A 9,288-nucleotide genomic window follows, 5' to 3' on the forward strand; every position below is an offset into this window, starting at 1 on the left:
ATATTAACATACAGGGGGGTATGCATGCAGCAATCAACCCCCACTCCTACAATCTCCCCTGGTATTTTTATTTTCTATGTAATATTTCTACATTCCATTATTTATCTCAAATATCAATATTTTTACTTTAAAATGAAAAACATTACATTATGATACCTCTTTTCAGCCAATCAGGTAATGCCAACCTATTCAGTACTAGAATCTACATTGTGCCACAAATAAAGCCATGTGATCATCCGTGAATTTGGTACTCTCATTCAATTTCCGTAGTTTTGGCAAGCGCCATATTTACACGTGTGCAAAATTTTTTACCAGATTTTGTGACTTTGTAGCCCTATAGTGTAAGTACATTTTCATTTGATATAATGTTAAGATCTTAGAATTCATGTATTTAAATGAAAACCTTGTAATTACAAATGTTTCAGCAATTTTAAGCATTATTTACGCATGGTTAACATGACCCGATTTTTTGGAGTTTATTTTAATTCTCTCTATGCACTTTCACAGAGCAGTGTTTCGACCTAATTACCTAATTACCCCTTTTAGAGAAAAATTCATCAATGGAATGTTATCGCCGCTGACAAGAAATAGAACATCAAAATGATCAAGAAATTTAATGAAGTACACAATCTGTTCTTTATCAAGAGATATATTTTTTTTTATTTGAATAGATTGAAAACATTTTATGCTAAAGGCCGGTTTACACTATGCATCTTGGATGCATGTGTCAAGATTCACAGCGTAAAAGCCCCTTGTGTTAAATAAAATGGATGTTGCATCTTGAACGATGGAATAAAACTTGTTCTATTCCGTGCTTCAAGATGCACGGAACTGACCAATGAAAAGAAAGGTCAGAGTTAATATTGAATCATGAGACCTTTTTTTATATAGTTTCAAAAGTAGCTTCCCAAGATACACAAAAACGGAATTCTGATTAAAACTACAATTAGAAAAACTTATTTGATTATTATAATATATAGGAGTAATTGTTTTGGAATAAATTTATAAACTATATTTGCCAAATAATTATCATAAAAAGGAAATTAAGAATGATTTATTCAGCTAAAATAAATCTGGAAATGAAATTTGAAGGTATTGTTATTTATTAAAGTAGAGAAATTTCATCTTTACAAAGTATTCTAAAGATGCATGCATCAAGACACATGTGTAAATAAGAAGATGCACGAGGCCAAATTGAAGCATGAGTTTAGATGCGTGTGTCAAGTTGCGTAGTGTAAACCGGCCTTCAGACTAACTCTGAATAACAGAATTTTTATTTGTTAGTTTTCCCACACTCGGTAACAGTGCGGGAGGTTTCAATAATCTGCTTCAGCCTCTGATATGCGAGATATTAGTAATGTTTGCTGGCTGCGCTGATTGGCTGACAAAAATTCACACTGATGTAGATTTTAAAAAATATCTCCAGAAAACCAAAACAACAGAGTGACAAAAATTGCGAACAGATGGTTCATATTGCACTGGTAAATATATCTCAGAGGAATAATCAGTCTCTTTCGATCGATAGCAAAAAATAATGAACACCTTAACATTTACTTTGTCAACAAACGAAATTTCATGGGGACAAAATAATCATCAAATAAACATGTGAAGTTATTTTAGCATTATCAGTCAGGAAATAGTAGTATGTAAAACATGTACGTAAAACAAGCTCCTCTATTACAACGGGATTAATTATTAGATACACATTAAAATTCATCTTGGTATACAGGGAACTGTGCTGATTTGATGCAGACAATTGATGTAAATTTATGCAACGTCTAGCTGTTATTTTTACGATCCTGTATGAACGGCACTGATTAACACAGCCGGTATTATATGATAATTATGTGCTTCGGATTTCTAATATGTGTTAAGTTCTACGGCTGCAGATAAGATCTTTCCCTCTGCAGCAGAAGTGATCTACCGGACAAACTAAACATGCTTAACTTATGATTTAGCAGCCGTTTTACTTGTGCACAGAATAATAATTACTGATTGTATACACAGGCCGGATTATTTTTTATTAATAATTCTTAAGGCATGCTAATTATTTTTGCAGCAATGTTGTGCATGTAATTATTTCAATAATAAGTTCACTGGTGAAAGAGGATTTGAAGTGGAATATTAATTAGATTTTAACAAAAAAAAAATAAGATACAATCTAAATTGAATTATGCTCTGCAATAAGCACAGGTCTCCGTGAACGGACAGCTAGCGGTTTTTTTTTTGTTTTTTTTTTTTTGTTTGGTACCTCATTGGTTCTTCGACGATCTTTATATACATATAATATTCATATTTTTCTATGAAATATTCACAAGGTATTACTTTTGGAAACTCTAAAATATATAAAACTTTAATAGCCTTTTATTTAAATTCATTACCATTTTGCGTCTCATGTTCTTTCTCTTTTATTCAATAGAATATAAATTTTATGAATTCCCCTTAACCAGGCATTCCAATAACTACATGTAGTATCATTCGCATTTCTCCTCATTCTGTTAGCCCTTTGGTTATATTTTTTTTATTATAAGCAAATGGAATAAGCATATAGAATTTAAGGCTATTTTAACAGATTTACAAAAAAAGAGGGGGCATTCCTTACTGTGCAATGAACAGGATGCAATACAAATTTTAAAATAAATTTTCAGTTTATCCCAGAAGAACTGTCAAAAAAAAAACTTTAACATTGGTCAGATTTTTATAACGAGAAAAGATAAGACTTTCATATTTCATACGTGTAATTAATTTGTCTTTGAAAAGCTTTTCTAAATGCATTATAATTTTGACCGCATGGCCTTGACCTTATAGTTTGACCTACTTTTCAAAAGTTAAACCATTGATTAATATTGGCCAAAATTTTTGAACGAAAAGAGATTTTTATATTTAACATGTGTATTAAAACTATCAATGCCCTAGCAACGGATAGATAATTTTCCAGATTTCCTCAGCCTCGATTTGATTCCGTATCAGAAAAAGATAGTTTTGAGAAGGAGATTTTTAAAGAATTTCCTACATATTTCTATGTAAAAAGAACAAGAGCCACGAAGCATCAAAATCCGCACTGTATTCAAAACTTATGAATTTTTAGCAAATGATAGTGTAGTATGTGTACCTTGTAAAACAGTTTATTTTTAACAATATCTTTTATGGTTTTCTTTTTACAGGTGATTAAAATAAGCATTGTTTTTAAGAGTAAAATACTATGACGTTATGTCGTTGACGTTAAACACGTGAAAACCATGACGTCGAAATTACTTATAAGATGTAACAAAGAATGACTGCACTTAAGCTATGAGAGTTGGATCCCAATGATTTGCGCAAAATAAAATTCCAAAATTCATTAAATTTATGTTTTATAGGTATTAAACAATATCTTAAGAGCAGGTTTTGGTTTATTATATTACATGAAAGTATTAAATAATGCCGAGCGACACTAGCTTTTGAAACAGGGGTCTAACAGTTTTGTCTCATTTCTATTGTTATTCATATGCATACCAGTTTTCAACGACATTGTTTACATTTGACCATTTTTCTCATTTGCACAGAATGTGTATTTTAACTAAACCTTATACATATCCGAAGGACAATGTTGGTCAAGTTGCGGCTCATATCTAATTTTTAAAAAAATGTACCCAAACTCGAGATAGCTACTAAATTAGCAGGTTACGAGTTTCAGCCCATGTGACCCCTTTGATATTATAATCACTTTCCTCACGTGACATTCAAGTGTTCGACACGCTTTCATTGTGTCAGTCGTTGGAAAATTCTTTTCATATCTACATGTACTTCCATCTTCAAAATATTGAAGATCCTTGCGTACATTTTATTAGCGTTTTAAAGTTTACGTTGATTTCTTTCACTATAGTTTTTTGTTCGGGGTATTTTAGAGGAAAAAGGTATTATTTGGCTGATTACATGCTGTACATATAGCAGTGGCGGATCCAGAAATTTGAAAACGAGAGCCCGACCAGTTTTAGGTCAGGGTAGAAGCCCACAGTCATCATTAAAAAAAACTATTTTTTTATTTTATTTTTACGTTACTAATAAGTCAACAATTATTATTCAATACGATTAAGATAAAGTGAAAATGTCATTTTTTTTTTTTTAATACATTGTAGGTACGAACACTTAATAATTTTAAGATTTAGTTAATTCGCTGCTTGACAGCCAATAATACATGAGCAGTGAAATTTTAAGCATTCCAATTTTATAAGAACGTTAGATAGAGAAAAATATGCAGTGCTTGTTAATGTAGAAGCCGAAATTCATATTTTTTAATGCATTGTCCTTTGTACTCAGAATACCGATCAAAACTTTTTTTGAAAATTAACTCTGCCAATAATCAAATGGCAAGGTCATATATGGATTTACTGTGTGTACTTATTTCAGATTATCCTATAGACAGGTCGCAAATTATTTTTCATTTATGCGAAGACAGCCCATTATGTTCAGAAAATAAGATGTATTTCAGTGTCATTTTCATCTACCAATAATTCTCAAAACAGGCACTACCAACCTAAGCGTACAAAATGCATACATATATTTATCACAATTGTGTTTATTTTTATGAACTTTTTGTTTTTTCTCTTAATATTCTGCTCTTTACTTACTTACTCTACTTACTTACGTGGATACAAATTAATGAAATTATATGCATGGTTATAAATCATTTATTTTTTGTACAAAATGAACACAAAACCCTCTTCTCGGTCTTTTTTTTAATATATATATAATATAAATCAAATACGGAAAACCATGCGCTTATGATCCATTTCCATGCGATTTAAATGTCTCCGCCCCTTTGCTGCGACCTTAAAATCGAAAGCGGTCCAGTTCAATTTTCCGGAATTTATTGGTTAAATATGTTCTTTTTAATAGCGTTTTATGTAATTATTGAAATATATATGACGAAAAATTATAGAAATAAATGTCAAAAGCATATGCTTGCACATTAATCATAGATTAATTCAGCGATTTATTGTAATGTTAAGCTTCAAATGGGTAGCCGAAAAGGTTCCAAATAACGTCCTTTAGTGCAGCCATTCTTTACAATGATGGAAAATAATCCTCAAAAGTAGGATTAGAATAAAAATTGAATATTTTATTGAGTGTTTTAGGGGTGGTGAGGTGGGGTGGTGGTGTTTTTGTTGTGAAAAAAGAAGTGCACGTGTACTAAGCTGAAAATTTCAGCAATTGTTAAGATGATGTCATTTTTCATTAAAAATTATTTTTCTTAAATAAAATAAGTTAACTGAGATATTAAGGACTTTATTCCGCTCAGTTTTTTTCTACGGTAAAAAACGAAAATCACAAAAAATAGTTAGCAAATATACATGTACAGGGAAAAAAGCAATCAATAAGGTTTCACCCGAGAATGCGTATAGAATACATATATAAAAATTAAATAAAAATCGGGTTGAAAAGTGGATCAAGTTTGGTGACGTCATTTATCAGGTCGTGAATTTGAATGTCATTAAAGTTCGGAGCAATTTCCCAGACAGCTCCCTAAGAAACAGTGTAACATAACATACGGAAATGATGACGTTTCATCGGAGAGCAATTAATATTGAACCTTGTCCCCTCCCCTATGGTGTCCGGATAGGGCCATTTGCATTATCGCGACATTGCGTTCAGATGAACGCGATATAGCGCGCTAACATACAACACGCAGTCGCGCTAACGCAACTCTGAACAACGCGCCATCGCGCTAACACACAACACGCCGTCGCGCTAATGCAACTTTGCACAACCCGCCGTCGCGCAAACACACAACACGCCGTCGCGCTAACACAACATGTCATAATTGATTATTTATTTTTTTATAACAAAAATCATATAGTACACACATAATAAAAACAACGTATGTAATTACAATTTAAAAAAAAAAGCAAATGCAGTAATAAGATAAAACGTCTTTTTTATTGATACCGTATAAGTAGAAATTTTAGCGAGGATTTAATTTTGGCATTATTAGCGAGGGTGCTGCGATCACTAAAATTGAATATCGCTAAAATTAATTGTGTTTTATTTGTAATAGCTTCTGTAGTGAGCACTTGATGAAATCGCTAAAATTACTTCTCGCTAAAAATAAACTACCAATTTTTATAGTAAAATCGCTAAAGTTGCTTCTCGCTAAAATTTCCACTTATACGGTACTGTAAATGATTAAAAAAAATATTAGAAACCGGGAGCAAGCCCCTGTTAGCCAAATAACTTTATTCTCAGTGCACAAGATTTTGTATTTTGACAGAAATATTATATTGAAATGACGATCGAGATAAAAGATTCAATATAAGGCATGAAAGATGCGTAAAAGTTTAAAGAGGTTTGATCATTAAGTCACCATTAAGCTCGGCTTAAAGGTGGCTTAATGGTAGCTTAATGAAGTTTGAACATTAAGCACCTGTAAGTTGCAACTTCATGGTGGCTTAAAGGTGGCTTAATTGAGTTTACTTCTTTAAGCACCATTAAGTCACTATTAAGCTACAAGTAAGCGATTGCTTAAAGGTGGTCTTTCGTCTTGTTTATGTTATAAAAATTTAATTTCAATAAATAGTTTTAAAGTAAGAGGTTCTGAGTAATTTTTTCTAAAAAGCTGACGAGTGACATACATTAATTATAAACAGTTCCAAGACAGAAATTATTTGAATTGGCTCGAAAAAAAATTTCAAGCTAAGTTTTCATCATACAAGATGGAAACAAGATTGGGTATCCACAACTTTTACTTTGCTTGGTATGCCTTTTTCTGTAGAATTAGAAAATATTGATATAACAAACTCGTTTTACCAAAACTTGAATCAATGACCCAACAATGAAAGGCGAAAACTTACACCTATCGGTCGTGTCACCTCGTAAAACTCATATATATGTACAAAGAGAATTTACAACTGTTTATGATAAATGATATAATTTCTACAGCAATTCCAAAGTGGAATCAAAACTTATCTCCCTTTGGAGTGACAGATAATTGTATAAAAGATGTTTTTGACTCTCTGTTTGTTAAATTCTTCTTTTAAAATGTGCTCTCTCGATGGCATAAGCCATCCATTTACCCTTTCTCTCTTCGACAGGAATGAAAAAAAAAAAATTCTGTATTGTCACTAAAACGAACATGCTTTCGAGATTTATGAAAGCCAAAAGAAGAGATGATTATAATTGAAAAACTATTTTTATTGGACTGTGTCAAAATATAAAAGCAAGCAATTGATGTAATATCAAATTAAATTCAAACTTGCACGCATATCAAAGGGGGACGTTTAAAATAGAGGAGTCAATATGTCCAACAGATGTTTTCAAATATTGCCATTGCATTTTACACATCTGTATTCCCTCAAGAGTCGATAAACCGTCTTTAAAAGCTGAACATCAATCAATCTGTTCTGATTTAAGCTACGTATAGAAACATACACATCATTAGCAAGAGGAAAACCGGTCAGCACAAGAGCATTGGAGACGTTTTATTATCATCATTTTTCCGTTTAACGATATCCATCGTTCAATCAATCCCATTTTGTCTTTTCTCCAGCCATGGGTTATTAACACAAAACAATACAAAAATGGCCATTAAAATTATAAACATTGGAATCAGCAAGTACGTTTGAGTGTTGTCCTATACTCTTCATCACAAGTGTTCTCAATCAAATTTGACACAACCGCAACACTTTCCATTTTAATTTTTTTTTCTACCCAACCCTTTCTTGGCAAGTTCAAAGACTGAATGAAGGATTAGCAATCCCTTTTATTCTTTTATACTCCTCATGAAACGACTTGGGTCAGTCACAAACAACGACCAATTATGTGGATACTTTATCAATCAATTTGCTTTTCATCTATGTATTTTATTTTTAATTCATATAAATAAAAAATTTAGGCCTTTCGATTATATATATGCATCTAAAAATTATACATTTCTCATACGATTCCACAATCCTTTGCTTAAAAAACAACCCCTATTGATAGATGGCGCATGCTCTGATATCAATTTATGAATTGCAGAAACTTGCGTCATGAATCTATAATTGTCCCTCCGCCATTTTAAGAGGCAGTCCACCGAAAAACCAGGCAGTATTGTGTTGATAGGCGGCACATCGAATGTGAGGAATATTTGATATTTTATTAAAAACAATATCAATGTAGTCCAAAAGAAATAATGTATGTGAAGATTTGTTTGAAAATTGCTTATTTAGTAAAATATCCCTGCGTTTTGTGTTTCTGAATTCCCCTATATAAACCATTGAATGTAGGTCAGAAAAAAAGAACTGTAATTTCTAATATATTTTTATCAGGACAATAATTCACAATTTACTAAATCTAGAAATATTTCATCTTTTTGTTTAAAAAATAAAATCGGTGGGTAAAACACTTTTGATAGTAGTTTTCTGGCAAAATATGTAGACGTTTTTGTGAAATTTTGTGATGCAAGAGTTATCTCCCGTGGCATCGGTAAATCTTCTTAACACCCTTTTAACGGAATCCTAGTGAAATATTTACGATCGATACACTAAAGAAAATTATTAAACAAAAAATAACTTATTTATTTTCAAAATATAATTCATTTTCGCCTCAAAACGTTATATTTAAATAAAAAATGGCTATATTATTCGGGTTGAAATCACGTTTCCATCGATGTATCAGTGACGTCATACATCTGACTAATGTTGCGTCACAATGAAATAGTTGCATGTTTCCCAATGAAGTTTGTAAATTCTTTGCATAAAGTATAAAAAAAAAGATTTAAATGACTTCTCTTTTTCTGTGTAATTACTCTGCAGAATACTTTTTTATACACGGGCGGCGTCTCATGTAGATGTATTAAAACAAGTCCGTTTTGATAAGAACTTTTGCACATGTCTGAGAACTTTTTTTTTACTGATGTACTATGATATGCGTAAAAATAATTAATGAAGTGTTGATGATGAACAATTCTTATAAAGTTTGGAATCAATGATGGATGTTTTAGATTTACGCAACATTTAATTCAACGAAGTTGAGATGTTTACTTCATGATGTTTATAAAAACTTAAATATATTTACCTATGCAGTCAAATCAAAAGAAACAATCCGCGGTACGATTAAAAATAAAAAAAAAATGAAAAATGTTATAAAAATATATTTACTGAGTTATATTACTGCTGAACTCCCCACTATAATTTGGCACTAAAACGGAAATTGGTTTAGTGAAACATTTCTTTTTTTATTATTATATATTTTTTTTTTCATTAGGCTATTGAAACAATCACACACTCACATTTAATATGGAGTTTAAACATTTGATTATATTGACCAATT

This window comes from Saccostrea cucullata, unplaced genomic scaffold (assembly GCF_032062105.1).
Source record: "Saccostrea cucullata isolate Sc308-1 unplaced genomic scaffold, CSIRO_AGI_Scuc_v1 ctg471, whole genome shotgun sequence".
Classification (NCBI taxonomy): domain Eukaryota; kingdom Metazoa; phylum Mollusca; class Bivalvia; order Ostreida; family Ostreidae; genus Saccostrea; species Saccostrea cuccullata.